Here is an 18,040-nt window from a genome sequence, read left to right as displayed (position 1 = left end):
GAAAAATACATACACATGGCTATGCTTATTCAAGGGCTGAGACAACCTGGAAATGATATAAATCTGTATCTCGGGTTACTGAAAGAGGAGCTACATACCTTATGGAAAACGCCGGCCAAGACATGGGATGCAAGCAAAGGAGAGTATTTATACATGAGAGCCGCACTGATCACGATGGTGCAGGACTATCTCGGTTACGGCTATCTCTCCGGCCAGGTGTGCCACGGATATTGCGGATGCATGAGGTGCATGGAGGACACAACTTCTCTGCAACTATCGAAAGATGGTGGGTCTTCGAAAATCATGTACATGGGGCATCGAAGATGGCTCGAGAAGGATGACCCATGGAGAGAGCGTGGAGATCTATTCAATGGTAAGGCTGAGCATCGAGGTCCTCCATGTAAGCGTAGCGGTGCAGAAATATATGAGTTATTGAAGAACTGGGAAGAGTGCCCCTCGCCAGAAAATATGAAGAAAAAGGCGCCGGAGCCCTTGCTGAAGATATGGAAGACGAGATCTATTTTCTAGGACTTGGAATACTAGCCCATACTCGACACGCCTCATAGCCTTGATCAAATGCATATCACAAAAAATATCCTTGAGAGTTTGCTTGGAACATTGATGAACATGCCGGAGAGGACCAAGGATGGGCCGAAGGCAAGAAAAGACTTGGAATTTTTGAATATCATTAAAGATCTCCAAATGCCCGGTAAAAGGTTAGAGGAGACCGAGACAGAGACGGAGATGGAAGATAGGGGCAAAAAAGTAAACAAGAAGGAAGAACAATATTGCTCCCCCCCCCCTCTTGCTTCACCTTAGATTCGAAGGAGGTCGATCAATTGTTCAAGTGCCTTGCCGGAATCAAAGTTAGTTCCGGATACTGTGGGAAGATAAGCAGATATCTGGACACAAAGAAAAAAAGGTTTAGTGGGATGAAGTCTCACGACTGTCATGTGATGATGACACAGTTACTCCCGGTTACACTTAGAGGGATTATGGACACACATGTGCGTGACACGCTTACTGACCTATGCCACTTTTTTGATGCTATCTCTCGAAAGTCCATCAGTGTGAGCAACTTTATAGGCTACAGGAAGAGATCGTTGTCATACTGAATGAGCTAGAGATGTACTTCCCGCCCGCGTTCTTTGATTTCATGGTGCATCTATGTGTCCACATCATGGACGACATCATCGACCTAGGGCCAACATTCCTGCATAGCATGATGCCGTTCAAGAGGATGAATGGGGTAATCAAAGGATTCGTTCGTAACATGTCCCGTCCAGATGGAAGCATAGCCCAGGGATATCTGACCAAAGAGTGCATCTCTTTCTGTGAGAGTTATCTAGTAGGCACTGGAGACCCTGTTGTTGGTTTGCCCGTCAACAAGCACTGTGGAAGGCTCGTAGGCGAAGGTCACACCAACGGTCATAGGGATGTGAATGTGTTACGCTCGGGCCGACAAAACGACCTTGACAGGGCAAACTTAGTAGTGATACAACACCTAGATGTGCTAGAAGATTTCATGACACTGCACAAAGAGACCATCGCAAAGAAGTACTATGACCGTGGGGTGCACAGGACGGACGCTGAAGTTATTAGAGAGCACAATCCCCCTTTCGTGTGTTGGTTCAAAGAGCGAGTTCTGGCTAATCCCCCGGAAGAGGGTTGTCCGAACGGAACACTCATATACGCCTTAGCACATGGCCCCTCGACCAACCTCGCGACTTATCAAGCATACGATATCAACAGATACACGTTCTACACGGAGGAGAAAGATATAAACAATGATGACCAAAACTCAGGGGTGACGATGGAAGCCATGACTAGGAATGTAATTGAAAGATATTACGGAAGGGTCGAAGAGATATGGGAGCTTAACTACTCTGGATTGCATAGCGCGATGATGTTCCGTGTCAGATGGGCTAAGAATGTACACAGAGAAAACCGACATTTCACTACCATGTGTATACCCGACTCCGATAGCGGTACCGTCAACGCCATCGCCAAAAATGAGCCATGGGTAGACGCTAAACACGTGACACAATGTTTCTTCATAACTGATCCGATCAATCCCAGCCGTGTTGTCGTGAGGAGAAGCAAAATGAGCATCACCGGAATGGATGGAGTCGCCAACGAGGAAGACTATGACCAGTACGGTGATCCGATGAGGGAAGATGATGCTGATGACGATGAAACATACGTCAAAAGAAGAATGAAGACTACATTACCTACGAAAGATCGTAATCCCTGGAGAAGGAAAAGTCACGACCATGGGCTCAATTATTCGACAACGAACAAAAGAGGGAAGAAGATCAGTCTGAAGCATCATCGTCGCCCAAGCTGAAAAACTAATCCCCAAAGTTTGTGTGTGTCTAGCTATTTCGTATACCGCCGACAGCGGTTAAATGATGTAAGATATATTATACTAATTATTATCCAGAGGGTAAAAGTGGTATTGCTCAAACGACAGACCAAATTAAAGGAAGGAAAGTGCAAAAGAAAGATAAGAAAAAGAAAAGTGCAAATGAAAGAAAAAGAAAAAGAAAGGAAGTTTTGCAAAATGAAATGAAAAGAAAAAGAAAAAGGAACTAATAAGTTGTGGAAAATGAAATGCAAGAAAAATAAAAAAAATAAAGAAAAATAAAAAAATAAAAAAGTTAGCAGTAGCGCGTTTTGGCCTGGGCAGTGCTATAGCTAAGAAAAATAAAAAGAAAAAAGAAAAAAAATTAGCAGTAGCGCGTTTTGCCCTGGGCAACGCTGTAGCTAAGAAAAAGAAAAAGAAAAAAAGAAAAAAATAAAGAAGAAAAAGTTGCCAGTAGCGCGTTTTATCCTCGGCAGCGCTATAGCTAAGAAAAATAAAAATAAAAAAAGAAAAAAAGTTAGCAGTGGCGCGTTTTTGGTAGGCCAGCGCTATAGCTAACTTAGCTACAACGCATTTTGCCAACACACGCTATAGCTAAGCTGCCTACAGCAACGGTCCGCTAGCTCCCCTCTTTCCTGTCTCTCACTCGCGCAGCTCGTCAATCCCCTTTTCTCTGACGCCACCGCCGACGCCGCACCGCCCACGCCGCCGCCGACGCCGCACCGCCCACGCTGCCGCCGCCCCGCCCACGCCACCGACGACGCTGCACCACCCACGCCGCCGCCGACACTGGACCCCGACCACCAACCCCCTCCCGCTCCGGTATGGCCCTCGCCCCCTCTTCCTTCCTCTCCGATCCCACAGACCCGGATCTCTCTCTCTCTCTCTGGCCCCCTCCCGCTCTGGTATGTCTCTGTAGATCAACAAGGCTCAGCGACCCCGACCCCTCAGCCCTGGCGACCCCGACACCGGCCACTGACCCCGACCCCTCAGCGCCTCCCTCCGTGAAGCAGCCGGCGACGCCTAGCAACGCCAGCGAGCACTTCGTGGACAGGTGCCTTTCCTTCCCCTCCCTATTGTTAGAATGTTCTTACTTGATGTAGTAGTGAGCAAGCAAGGAAGGACTACACTAGTAAGTTCATGCATGTTTGTGCAGTTGTTTTCTTGTCTACAGAAGAGGTTTGATTTGATCCAATCGCTTGTGGTCGATGCGAGCTGAGGTTTGAGCAAGCAAGGATTGCTGGCGTTATGAATTTAACTTGGTTGGCTACAATTCTGTAGCACTAGTAAATTCATGTTTGTTGGTGCAGTTGTTTTCTTGTCTAAAGAAGAATTTTGATTTGATCAAATGACCTCATGGTTGGTTTGTCAGGAACTTGCAGTTTGCCTCTAAATATATCCAGTAGCTACCTAGGCCAACCTGAAACAGTGTGAAATGTGCATTTCGCATTCGATCGGAGTTTTTTCGCATTCGATCGGAGTATAACTCTGAATGTCGATCATGCACTTGGTGGGTGTTTTGCCTCACAGCCAGGATCAGTCACTAAAAATGGGATGACCACAGTAGGTATAAGACTTGAACTCTGCTTTTTCTGATGTTTCTTCACTTGGCAATAATAATGCAAGGGATAAACCCTGTACTATGAACTGAACTGTAAACAAACACTAGCTCCCGAGTGTGTGTCCAGAGCTGAAGAGCTAGCTGCATGCTCAATAGCTAGTGCTTTTTTGGTGCAAAAAGGGACTTATATTGCCCATTATCAGCTGAATATTGTCTAAGAGTGTTATCATGTTTATGCAGATTATTGTACTAGGAAATACATTATATTGCCCAAAAATAAGTTCGTCCTGCCTACAACAATTTGTGAACTATTTTCTTCTGTTTTTTCTTTTGGCGATGAAGAGTTGTGAAAACGGTGGATATGGATAAAGTATACGAGGTATTGTGCACGATGGATGATTGGCATGCATTCTCCTCCACTATAATTGTACTAGTTCAGGCATGTACTGTCTCTGATTTGGAGAAAAATGAAAGTACCCATATGTTTCTAGGAAGGATATGCATGTTAATATGCTTGTTTTTTATTTTGTTGCTAGAGTAAATGAAAATGATTGTTTAGTTTGTTGATAGAGTAAATTTGGTCTCTCTGCAGATCGACGAGGAGGAGAAGGAGCCCCTCTGCCCCTGCGACCCCAACGCCACCCCCTCAGCCCCGGCAAGCCCTGACCCCGACGCCACCCCCTCAGCCCCGGCGACCCTGACTCCGATGCGCGGTGAGCCACCCCCTCCTTTCCCGTTGTTCTTTAGTTAGGGCCAACTGAGGATTTTTAAAAATTCTTCTGTTGCCTAAACTAAAGTGCACTTGATGTTGTGAGACTTGATCATTGTTGCACACCTCTGGGTAATGTGAATCCACTTGACATGCATGTGATGACACACATCACTTTAGCACATAGTGCTTATTGTCATTTGCAGGGAAACCGATAGCTAAGTGACCTATGTTTTGCCAGAAATGTTGATTCATTTCCATTCCGGCAAATTTCAGGCGCTCTATATGTGCACTTTCTAGCAAAGGTCATGCCAAAATTTTCTGTGAATTTTGGCATGACTTGTGCTAGAAAGTTGAACATATCGAGTGCTCGAGATTTGTCGCGACGGGAATGAAACGACATTTTTGGCAAAACAAAGGTCACTTTTTTGTCATTATTCACTTTATTACATAAAGCTCGATAATTGAACAACTACGACATTGAACCCTATGAAACATGACCGACACGGATGAGGCCGGAGGTTCTCAGTCCCAATTAGGTCGAGCACACGCCTAGCTCGACTTTCTGGCGGATCAGGAGAGACAGCAAGCTGGGTGTCAGGACCCCCTTGTCATGACGGAGGACGACGATGGTGGCGCCAGTGCCGACACTGATGCCACCAACGGCACCAGCACTGAGACCAGCGATGATGATGTTGCTAACTACAGCACGGAAGGTGGGACCTCCCAAGCAAGTGAGGGAAAGAAGGAAAAGATGACACGACGCCCAAATGAGCTCGGTACTGGAAGACTAGTGGTCATGGCGGTGTACCCTGGCGAGTTCGAGCCAATAGAGCCGCGAGAAGTGGCAGCGTGTTACGGCAACCAACTAGCATGCATCCTACGGGATGCCGCTAACATCAACACCACAAAAATACGGAAGAATGAACATTTCAAGAAGCTGCTCCTAACTAGGTTGCATGCAAGATTCCTATTCCCCGGTCGAAATGACGATGTCGACCCATGGGATGATGATGCCATGAAAAAAATCAATAACAAAGCCCTAGGGAAGTTCAGCAACGATTGAGCGCTTAGAAAACTAGGGTGAAAATGCGATTCAAGTAGACCATGAAACCTACGCCGAGATTGTTGCAGACAATCCAAAAATTACGATAGAGGACTTTGAAAATTTCAAGGAGACTTGCAATGAAGAAGCTGCCAAGGCCAGGTCAGAGAGAGGCAAGCAGCTGCAGGCAAAGAACATGGGAACCACCACCTTGGAAGTCATGGTTACACGGGAAAGAAGCCCGTGTGGGATAAGGAGGACGCAGAACGTGAACGTTAGGGGATCCCAGACCCAGTGGCTGAGTTCACCGACCAGCAGGAGCACAACTTCATCAGGGCCCGATTCTCGTGGGACCCCAAGAAAAAGTTTTTTTTCACCGACAGGCCGACTAGGAAATTCACGAGAATACTGGTAATTATCCTTTTACCACCTTAATAGTAATTCTAGTCGCATTCGTAAATGATTCACGGTCCATTTTGCGGAGAGAGCAACACAAGCTTGCGGCTGAGAGCGACTCGTCGACTCAGTCGTCGGCGAAGTACAAGTGGGACACTCCTTTCAACCGTGCCATGAGCATAATGATGGGACACCCACCCGGCCAGCGGCCGCAATATGGACATGTGCACAGCACCGGGGATGGCGCCACATGGAAGTACTATTATAGCAAGGACCCCGAGGCCAAAAGACAGAGAAAGAAGTTCAATCAAGTGACTATCGACGAGAAGGTAGCGCGGGCGATGGAGAAAGCAAAAGCTGAGTCCAAAGCTGAGATAATGGCTGCGTGTAGACATGATATGGCGGCTGGCTTTATAAGCTTGATTCCAACTGTGGTCGCATGGGCACAACAAAACCCAAACGCGCCACCAAGTGATTTTCCCATGCCCAGCTTCACCGGGAGCAACTCAATGAACACCAGGCCCATACATGTACCCAGTATGGCAACCGCACCCGCACCTGCACCTCCTCCAGCACCTGCTCCTGCACCCAGCTGTCACAACAGCGCTAGCTCCGTCTCTGGCTTGAACGCCGGGCCGTCGACATTGGCAGAGCTCGAAGCCCTCACGGTAAATACGCGTCGCACCTTCATCAACTCAACTAATTAATTAATCTTCAGCTGCCGTTCTTTTTGGATCTCTGACGCCGCACATATATGTCTTTGTAGGCCGACTCCACTCCGTGCACCCTCCTTTACCACATGAAGGGTGGTTTGGTGGATGTGGGGAAGGGTACTATAGTGAAGCCCAAGGATCGATTGTTCCACCGCCGGCAGATGCCTGATAACGCCTTAAGGGTCTCTGTGGTGAGTGTGAAAGCGGGCTACGAGGGTTTCCCTTTTCTGATACAAACCGATGGAGAGGATGACGAGACCCCCACGCAGCTTGGCCAATGCAAAAATTGGCCGATCCTGTGGCCGAAAAATCTTCTTCGTGTCGAGGTGGCCGGGAGCACACCAACGTGACCTCAGGAAAGTATGACCACAACCCATCCTACACAAGTACAACCATCGTCTGTGCTGCTTGCTGAGATCGAGAGACACGAGGAAGAAGGGCAACCCGTTCCGGCAAATGATGCCATCTGCCCCATGGAAGAGGATATGGATGATGACATGGAGGAGGCCGAGGACCCTCTCCAGTATATCAATACTGGCTATGACATGGAAGTAACACTGAGTAAACCATATGAATATGAGATGCATGTACCAGAGCCGGAACGTCCTCGGGAGTGCAAGAAGTCTTTGTTCATGCAATCCTCGCAGGACACGCCTCCAAATGCCGGTTCCACCCAAGCTCAACTACTTAGCCAGAGTCGTCCAATGCTGAGCCCGGCAACACTAGGGGTGGTGCTCAGGGAGGGTCTGACAGACCCACCAGCACCTCAGCCCACTAAGAAGAAGCAGAGGAAAAGATCGACGATGAGAAAATCCAATAAAGCTTGCAATGTTGGTTCTAGCAGCCAGCTGCCTTCGACCAAGGTTGACAGTGTATCGATGAAACATGCGCCATTAATCCATGTCGCGGGAGAGCCAATGGTACCGGCGAATGCACTAGCTGCCATAATAGGGGATCTCAAGAGACTCCATGACCATGTGCTTTCGACAGAGAGAAGCCTCCTTGCCTCGGATGATCCAGGATACCCACTTTATACGGTTCATGTGCCGAGCAGTTGCAAGATGTACGTCCACACATGCCCCGCGGACCTCTTCTTCCTGAGGTTTGATTACATCTTCCATATGTTTCAAATGAGTACACTCGATTTTACGTTCGTCCGCCTGTATGCGCTGCACATGAACTACATCGTCAGGAGAGAGCAAGTCACCGGTCTTGCGGTTGCGGACCCATACTACATGCATGAGGGCTTCTTGTCAATCAATGATGCCAACCGTCAATATGCGAGTCAGTACTTCGAAGAATTCTTGGTCAGCAATATGGACAAAGAAACGATTATCCTACCTTATCATCCCGGGTAAGTCATCCGCGGATAGCACTATAACACATACATCCTTTTGTGCATTTCAATAATTACTTTGCACGCATGGAGGCTAAATTGATCGTGTATTTTGCGCAGCGGGGGGTGTCGTGCCGTTCTCATTGTTCTTTACCCTCGTTACTCCCGCACTCTATATTTGGACCCGTAGAAGAACATACAGAAGGAAGATTACACACACATAAATTATGTTACAGAGCTATGCTGGGCTTCAACATGCGGGGTGGCTACATCCAAAGTAAAAAAACAAATAAGGTCAGGGTCTGTTTCGGCCACAAGACTGACTTCTGTTGCATTCAACAACCGGCAAGAAGTGAGAAAGATGGATTCTACGTCATCCATCTAATGATGGAGTACAGAAGGGATGTGCAATCACTTTGCATGAAATCTTCATCCGATACCCATATCCAGAGATGGGCCGAAGCCTTTGGAGCCGTGCCGGGTAATCGACTTTGAAATGATTTCTACCGGATCCACCAGGGAATTGCGTCCATCATCATGAAAGATGTCCTCGAAGAGAACGGGATATTCTACGGTGGCCAAATATTGCGAGCTGACGTCCGAACCCGCATTGCCCTACAACGTCAGGACATGATGCCTTTCACTAAGCTTGGGTCCATCCTCCCGGATATGGACAGATGGGAAGAGTGCACTGCTTAAAAACAATGTGTCTGTTTAGTTACTTGTTACTTTCTCTGTATGACGAAACTTCGAATGTCTCAGCACGAAGAAACTATTAGATGTATGGTGCCGCGCTCTAGTTAATTACTTTCGGTACGATGAAATTTGTTAACTATGTTTACTATATATGTTGCTTCTATTTCATAATTGTTTCGTTCAATTCGCTTCATGATATGTGTGTGTGTGTGTGTGTGTGTTTGTGTGTGCGCGCGTCTCTGACAGGTATATAGATCAACGATGGCGAGGAAGTGGTATGCCGTGTATGTAGGGCATGTTCCAGGTGTGTATGATGAGTGGCCAGAGTGCCAAGCCCAGGTCTCTGGCTTCTCTGGCGGAAGCCAGAAAGGGTTTGATAGCAGAGCGGAAGCCGAAGCTAGTTACTTGAGATTCATGGCACAACAGGGGATTCAGAACCACAGCCGCTTAAAAAACTACTACATAATACCGCTTTTAATCATCGTGATCGCTCTTATCTCGTATGTCATAGTTTAGGTAGATGATGAAACATGAGTCTACGGTGACAATGTAAGAGACATGTGATCATTAATTTGTATCGCTATTTCGAGATGATGATGAGATCGACATCATTTGTGTTGAGACTATGTTGTACCACTTCGATGATGATGATGAGACATTCCTTTTTCATATAGTTTCAGTGTATGTGTATGTTGTAATTGTATAAAACATGTAAAAATACAAATACAGCAACATAAAAAAGGAAAATACTAGCAGTAGCGTGGGGTATTGGAGTAGTAGCAGCGCTGCCTCACCAGTAGCGTTGGTTGCAGGGGCACGCTACTAGTATTAGCAGTAGCGATGGACAGAGCCCACTACTACTAGATATAGATAGCAGCAGCGCTGGTTCAAACAAGCGCTACTGCTAAAAAATAGCTGTAGCATCGTAGCAGTAGCGCGCCTGCCCGCGCTACTAATAGCCAAAAAACCAGCGCTACTGGTAAGGGTTTTTCTAGTAGTGTTCAGAGTGTGGTCATGGGAGATTTTGCGGTAAAGTTTCGAGTCAAAACAAAGGTAGATGGGTTTGATTCGACATTGGTGGCTGTATACGGTACCACGCAGCCAGAAGTCAAACCAAATTTTTTGGCCGATCTTGTCCGTATTTGTGGTAACGAGCAGCTCCCTATCTTAGTGGGGGGTGATTTCAACATTATTCGAAGAAGGGCGGAAAAGAATAATGAGAATTTTGACGGCAGATGGTCATTTATGTTCAAAACCATAATTGAGAGCTTGGATCTTAGAGAGATAGAGCTGTCGGGTAGGACATTCACTTGGGCTAACTCGTTACCAATCCCGACATTTGAGAAGCTGGACCGTGTCCTAGCTAGCGTCAAATGGGAACAAAAGTTCCCCCTCGTAACAGTCCAGGCGCTTTCGCGTGGTATCTCGGATCACACCCCATTCCTTGTTGACTCGGGAGCCCAAACCCATGTGGGCAATAAGAACACCTTTTCTTTCGAATTAGCATGGTTTGATAGAGAAGGGTTCCTTGATTTGATAGCTAGAGAATGGGCTAAAGATTCAGGAGGAAGGTCACCTGTCGAAAGATGGCAGTGTAAGATTCGGCATCTACGAAGTTTCCTTCGTGGATGGGCTAAGCATACGCATGGGATTTATAAGGCTGAGAAGGAAAGGCTCCTTTTACTTATTCAAGCCCTAGACTTAAAAGCCGAAACATCTATTTTTAGATACCAGAGAGCTGGAAACTAAGATGGAGGCAGAGTTGAGACTGAAAGAACTTCTTCGAGAGGAGGAATTGAAGTGGGCTTTGTGAGCTAAGGTTCGCAAAATCGTCCAAGGGGATGATAACACTCAGGTCTTTCATATGATTGCAAATGGCAAGCACCACAAGAAGAGGATTTTCCAGCTAGAGTGGGACAAAGGGACGATTGTAGGACAAGAAAATCTAAAAGTTTATATAACCAATTACTATAAGCAGTTGTTTGGACCTCCGGAGGATAACTTCGTGTCCTTAGATGAGTCCAGGGTTGAGGATGTTCCTCAATTTGCGACAGACGAGAATGAGATTTTGACTGCCCCTTTTTCGGAGAAAGAGGTGTTTGAGGCCATTTCACAAATGAAGAACAATAAGGCTCCACGGACGGATGGTTTTCTGGCGGAGTTTTGTAAAAAATGTTGGCACTTTATTAAGGGGGATTTGCTTCCGATGTTCCATGAGCTATTCTCTAGACAACTTCAATTGTTTCAACTGAATTTTGGAACGATAACTTTACTTCCTAAGAAAACAGAGGCCGTTCGCATTGAGCAGTTCAGGCCTATTTGTCTTCTTAATGTTAGTTTCTAAATTTTCACCAAGGTTGGGACTAATAGGCTTACGCAACTTGCGCACTCTGTGGTGCAACCGTCCCAACCTCTTTTATGCCGGACAGAAACATCCTAGAAGGGGTTGTCGCCTTGCATGAAACACTCCATGAGATTCACTCAAAAAAGCTCGATGGAGTTGTTTGGACTTTGAGAAAGCATATGATAAAGTCAAATGGCCCTTCCCTCAACAGGTTTTGCGTATGAAAGGTTTTGATCAGGCCTGGAGACACCAGGTAGAATCTTTCATGCAAAAAGGGAGTGTTGGGATTAAAGTGAACGATGACATAGGCCACTACTTCCAAAAACACAAAGGGTTGAGGCAAGGGGATCCGATGTCACCTATCCTATTCAACATAGTGGTAGATATGTTGACTATTCTCATAGGACAGGCTAAGGATGCAGGTCAGGTAGGTGGCCTTGTTCCGCACTTAGTTTTTGGAGGTGTATCCATTCTTCAGTAGGCTGATGATACTATCATCTTCATGGAGCACGACTTGGCAAAAGCGCGAAACATGAAGCTCGTGTTATGCTTATTCGAACAATTGACCGGGTTAAAAATTAACTTCCACAAGAGAGATTTGTTCTGTTTTAGAAGAGCTAATGATGACCAAGAAGCATACAAACAATTGTTCGGATGTGAATTGGGGACTTTACCGTTCACATATTTAGGTATACCCATTCATCATCGTAAGCTGACCAACAGAGAATGGAAGTGCATTGAGGACCGTTTTCAGAAGAAACTGAGCTGTTGGAAAGGCAAGCTCATGTCATACGGAGGACGATTAATCCTTATTAATTCGGTCCTCATGAGTATGCCCATGTTTCTCATCTCCTTTTTCGAGGTACCGGTTGGAGTTCGGAAGAGGCTTGATTTCTATTGATCACGCTTCTTTTGGCAGAGTGATGAGCTTAAGCGAAAAATACAAACTTGCTAAATGGGATATCATCTGTAGGCCGAAGGACCAAGGGGGTCTAGGTATTGAGAATCTGGAAGTGAAGAACAGATGTCTCCTTAGTAAGTGGTTGTTTAAGCTTTCAACCGAGACGAAGGCCACTTGGGCTCAAATCTTGCGTAATAAATATCTTCACTCTAAAACCTTGTCCCAGGTGACAGTGAGGCCAACTGATTCACCCTTTTGGAAAGGATTGATGAGAGTTAAATCACTTTTTTTCAATAGGACAAGGTTCATAGTAGGAGACGGTTCTGTTACAAGGTTCTGGGAGGATACATGGCTTGGGGAGACGCCCCTCGCACTTCAATATCCTTCTTTGTATAACATTGTTCAGCGCAGAGATGCTTACGTTGCAATAGTTCTGCACTCCTCTCCACTCAATATTCATTTTCGGAGGACGCTAGTGGGAAACCGTTGGGAAGCCTGGCTCCATCTTGTGAGAAGATTGATGGATATTCAGTTGTCTCAACAGCCAGATCAGTTGTGTTGGAAACTTACTAAGAACGGAGTGTTCTCGGTCAAATCCATGTATCTGGATGTTATTAACTCTAGCGTGATTCCTAGCTCGAAGCATGTCTGGAAAGTTAAAGTCCCTTTGAAAATCAAAGTGTTTATGTGGTTTGTGCATAAACAAGTTATTTTGACTAAGGATAATTTGGCAAAACATAACTGGATAGGCTCTACAAGATGTAGCTTTTGCGACCAAAACGAATCAATCAAACACCTCTTTCTTGATTGTCCGCTGGCAAAAATTATGTGGCGGTCGGTTCACATAGCTTTTAATATTAATCCACCGAATTCTATCAACGCGTTATATGGGACGTGGCTTGATGGGATAGATTCAGATACAGCGAGACACATTCGTGTAGGCGTTTGTGCTTTATTTTGGGCAGTCTGGAACTGCAGAAATGATCTGGTTTTTAACAGAACAACAAACATTCACTTGTTGCAGGTTATCTTCAGGGCCACTGCGTTGATATGTATGCGGTCTCTACTCACTCCAACGGAGGCCAGGGAGCGTTTGGTTACTGCGTCTACCCGATGGGAGATGGTAGCATGGGATATTTTCAACCAGTTTGGATGGCGGTCATGTAATAGGATAGGCATGTAGTGCTCCTATATTTTTATGCCAGTCGGTTGTGGCTTTTCTTTTGCTGTTTTGCTCTTCGTGAGCCTTTGTTTAGTACTTTGTTTGAGACTTGGAGACTTATGTTGGATCTTTTGCTTATTAATAATATTGGTCGTATGCATCGTTCTGATGCAGAGGCTGGGGCGAACCCCCTTTTCGAAAAAAATCATTAGCTTCCTCTCTAGTTGGTGAAGGCATCACGAGAATGGTTTTATGTGATGTGATACTTTCCAAATTGAGAGAAGGTACAATTACCTCATCAAGTTCTACTTTCCTCCAACTCACTTCTTTCGAGAGAAACTACTTCTCTAGAAAGGTTCTGTTCTTGGCAACAAAGATCTTGCCTTCGGATCTGTGGTAGAAGGTGTATCCAATTGTTTCCTTAGGGTATCCTATGAAGACGCACTTCTCCGATTTAAGTTCGAGCTTATCAAGCTAAAGCCTCTTGAGCCGGCACATGAGTTTATCGAGAAAACTTCTGACAACCATCACATGTGCTAACCAGATCTTCTGCATCAGCATGAGTCGTCAACTAATAAAACCCATGATGAAAAGCTTTAGCCACGAGGGACTTAGAGCCGGCATGATGGCCACAGTCTCCTTTATGAATTTCCCTTAGAATCTCACGACCCTCTTCAGGAGAAACACAGCGCTGGAACATGCCTATGACACTACATCGGTGTAACTCACCATTGACAATAGTCATGGACTTAGACTACCGGGTTATTTGCCTAGCCAAAGCTTCATCTTTAGGCAACTCTCCTCGGGTCATATAAGCCAAATAAGGAACTGTCTAATCAGGGGTGGCGTGGAGAGCTGCCAACAATTGTGCCTTTGGGTCAGGAACTGCAAGATCTTCTTTGGATGGAAACTTAACTGAAGGATTATGCAATACATCAAGAAAAACATTAGGGGGCACCGGCTTACGCTGAGACCCTAGCCGGCTTAAAGCATCGGCTGCCTCGTTCTTCCTGCGATCAACATGCTCCACTTGGTAACCCTTGAAGTGACAAGTAATGGTATCAACCGCTCGGCGATAAGCCGCATGAGTGGGTCTTTATAATCCCAAGTGCCTGAAACTTGCTGAGCCACCAGATCTGAGTCGCCAAAACACCTAACCCGGCTTAAATTCATCTGTTTGGCCACTCGCAGGCCATGGAGAAGGGCCTCATCATCAGCTGCATTATTAGTACAAGGAAACATTAACCTTAGAACATAGCAAAACTTGTCACCTCGTGGGAAAGTCAAAATAACTCCAGCCTTCGAGCCCTCAAGCTGCCTAGACCCGTCAAAGTGAATTGTCTAGTAAGTATTATCCGGCTTGTCCTCAGGAATCTGAAACTCTGTCCAATCGTTGATGAAATCCACAAGAGCTTGAGACTTGATAGTTGTCCTTGGCATATAATTCAAACCATGGGGTCCAAGCTCAATGGCCCACTTGGCCACGCGACCTGTGGCTTCTCTGTTTTGAATAATATTGCCTGAGGGAGCAGAGCTGGCCACAGTAAAAGGATGACCAAGAAAATAATGCTTCAATTTGCGACTGGCCATGAACACCCCATATACTAGCTTCTGCCAATGTGGATATCTTTGTTTAGACTCAATTAAGACCTCACTGACATAATAAGCCGACCTTTGGACTAGATACTCCTTACCCGACTCTTTCCTTTCCACCACAACTGCCACGCTGACGGCTCTACTATTTGTTGTCACATATAAGAGCAAAGGTTCCTTCTCAACAGGAGCTACAAGAACCGGCGGCTCAGCCAGCTTCTTCTTAAGTGTTTCAAACGCTTCATTAGCAGCATCACTCCAAACAAAATGATCTGTTTTCTTCATCATCTGGTACAGAGGAATAGCCTTCTCTCCCAGGCAGCTTATAAATCGGCTTAAAGCTGCAATACGACCCGCCAGACGTTGAACATCATTGATGCAGGCCGGCTTAGCTAGCAAGGTAATAGGTTTGACTTTCTCCGGGTTAGCTTTGATGCCTCTCTCTGAAACCAAAAAACCCAAGAGCTTGCCTGCAGGCACACGAAAAACGCACTTGGCTAGGTTAAGCATCATCTTGTAGACCCGGAGATTATCAAAGGTCTCTTTCAGATCATCCAACAGAGTCTCCTTCTTTCTGGATTTCACAACAATATCATCCACGTAGGCATGAACATTGCGCCCAATTCGACTATGAAAACCACAACGGTGATTCATCAAGTTTGCTGTTTTAACCTTCTTCAAGGACCGGCTGTATAGTCAAATTTGATTCAACTAAAGTAGGAGAAACAGACACTCGCCATCCACCTTTATGCAAAACTAGTTGCATGTCACTCGATGGAACCGGTCTCATGTGCGTGGACATGTAAGGTTGGTCCGGGCCGCTTCATCCTAGAATACTGCCGAATCAAAATAAGACGTTGGTGGTAAGTAGTATGACTATCACCGCCCACAACTCTTTGTGTTCTACCCGTGCATATCATCTACGCATAGATCTGGCTCATGATGCCACTGTTGGGGAACATTGCATGGAAAACAAAAATTTCTACTCACACACAATGATCTATCCATGGAGATGCATAGCAACGAGGGAGAGAGTGTGTCTACGTACCCTCGTAGACCGTAAACAGAAGCGTTTAACAATGCGTTTGACGTAGTCGAACTTTATTCGCGATCCAACCGATCGAGTACCGAATGTATGGCACCTCCGTGTTTCAGCACACGTTCAGCTTGGTGACGTCCTCCGCCTTCTTGATCCAGCAAGATGGCGAGGTAATGGATAAGTTCTGGCAGCACGATGGTATTTGTTTATGTATTCACACATGTATTTAAGTTTACGATCAATACAATTCTAGCATGAATAATAAACCTTTATCATGAATAAGGAAATATAAAATAACAACTTTATTATTGCCTCTAGAGCATATTTCCTTCACATATATGGCCACACACCCGTTGGGCGTGTGTGCACCATGGACGTCGTCGATAGGGGTAGAGGGTACCTAGTTGCTGAGGGATCCGGGGTGGACGGCGACGTAGTCGAAGACGGGCAGACGCGTTGGTGGGGGTCCGCGGACGTCCTACAATGTCTGGGCGGTGGTCGACGAGATTTAGTGACGGCGTCGCACGACAAGGGTGCGGATGTAAAGCAAGGGCGGAGCATGGGCGGAGTGGAAGAAAAGTGGACACATATATGGATTTGAGTGGGCTGGGATGTCCGAGTCCTACGTGGCGGCAGTCCAACTTCCCGCAAAGGGGGGAGTAGAGGCAGGGAAATTCCAATAGCGGGCTCATGTGCCCATTGTAGGCTTAATGTGCCCGTGGGCTCATGTGCCCGTGGTGCCCAATAGCGGGCTCATGTGCCCGTGGTGCCCATTGTAGGCTTAATGGTACAAGACGCACACTCTTGTACACTAGGTCTAGTAGCGGGCGGCCCATTGTCTTTTTTCTTCCTTTTTCTCTCAGTTTCCACTTGGGATTTCTACGTTTTTATTTTCTTATTTTGTTTTTTGTGTTTCATTTTTATTTACTTAAATGCGTGAACTTTTTGAAATCAGAAGATTTTTTTAAAAATATATATATTTTTTAAAAAAGCAGTGAACTTTTCTTTAAAACGGATAAATTCATTCAAATTTTATTACCTTTTTCAAAACCGATGATTGTTTTTGAATTTTCATGAAGTTTTTTAAAATTCAATGAATTTTTTATCAAAATTGATGAAATTTTCTAAAATCAATGGTTTTTTAAAAAAAATTGTGATTTTTTTTCAAAATCGATGAACCTTTTTTCGAAATCCATGAACATCTTTAAATTCACGAACTTTTGCGTTTTCTTCATTTTTTAGTTGTTTTCAATTTTTTTTTCAAAAGTCAATGAACCTGGTCAACCGCGGCCGGTCAAAATGCGATCGAGTGACTAGGGGAAAACCGGTCAAGCGATCGACCACTCGCCTTCTACATGGGACAACCCATGAGCAGGGGTGTGAGCGCCCTCCAAGTAGCACTTAAGGCGCCACAGAGGAACTCCCCAAGGGCGGAGTGAAGAAAAAGTGAACCCAAAGGGGGATTTGAGTTTGACTCCTGTTTGTGGGAAAACGAAAGTTCGGACTGATCTAAATCGATGGGATGTCACCTTAGATGGTAATTTGGATCTTCACAGCTCGATCCGAACAGAGGGCGGTTGAGGGTCAGCCTTGCAGATACCCTTAAAGCACAGACTTGTATCTACCCCATCGTCGTACTGACAGATCGACAGATATACATACTGGCTTAACTCTGGATTTCAAGCACCCACCTACAGCTTCTCATGAGAGAGAGAGAGAGAGAGAGAGAGAGAGAGAGAGAGAGACGCACGGAATGCATGCATGAACACACACACAAGCACGACATGAGGTAGGGGGCAAACAGAACAGTCCCGATCGAGCCCATGAATGCTATAGCTTGGGGGAGGTGGCGGAACAGGATCGAGAGGAGCATATGTAATTATACCTCCTACAGTGCACTGTTGCGGCCGCATTTAAGCTCACTACTGTTCATCATCTGCCTTCGTTCCATTACACCTTTCAGTACCTGCCGATCGGTTGGGCGCTAGCTACACATATCCTGCATGCCTGCCATTGCTGTCGCTCGCAGGCAAAGCTCTCATCGAGTACGTAGTGGTAATACCCTGCCATCACAGTGTACACAGTTATACCCTCTGCTGCCGATCTGCCAATCTCTCTCTAGAAAACGGAGGTCATGGAGAACTCTGCGTCCGCTAGTGCACACAGTTTTGCCAAAAAAC

Source organism: Triticum aestivum, chromosome 7B (genome assembly GCF_018294505.1).
Source record: "Triticum aestivum cultivar Chinese Spring chromosome 7B, IWGSC CS RefSeq v2.1, whole genome shotgun sequence".
In the NCBI taxonomy this organism is placed as follows: Eukaryota; Viridiplantae; Streptophyta; class Magnoliopsida; order Poales; family Poaceae; genus Triticum; species Triticum aestivum.
The sequence above is the reverse complement of the archived record's forward strand: the minus strand, read 5'-3'. Positions refer to the sequence as shown.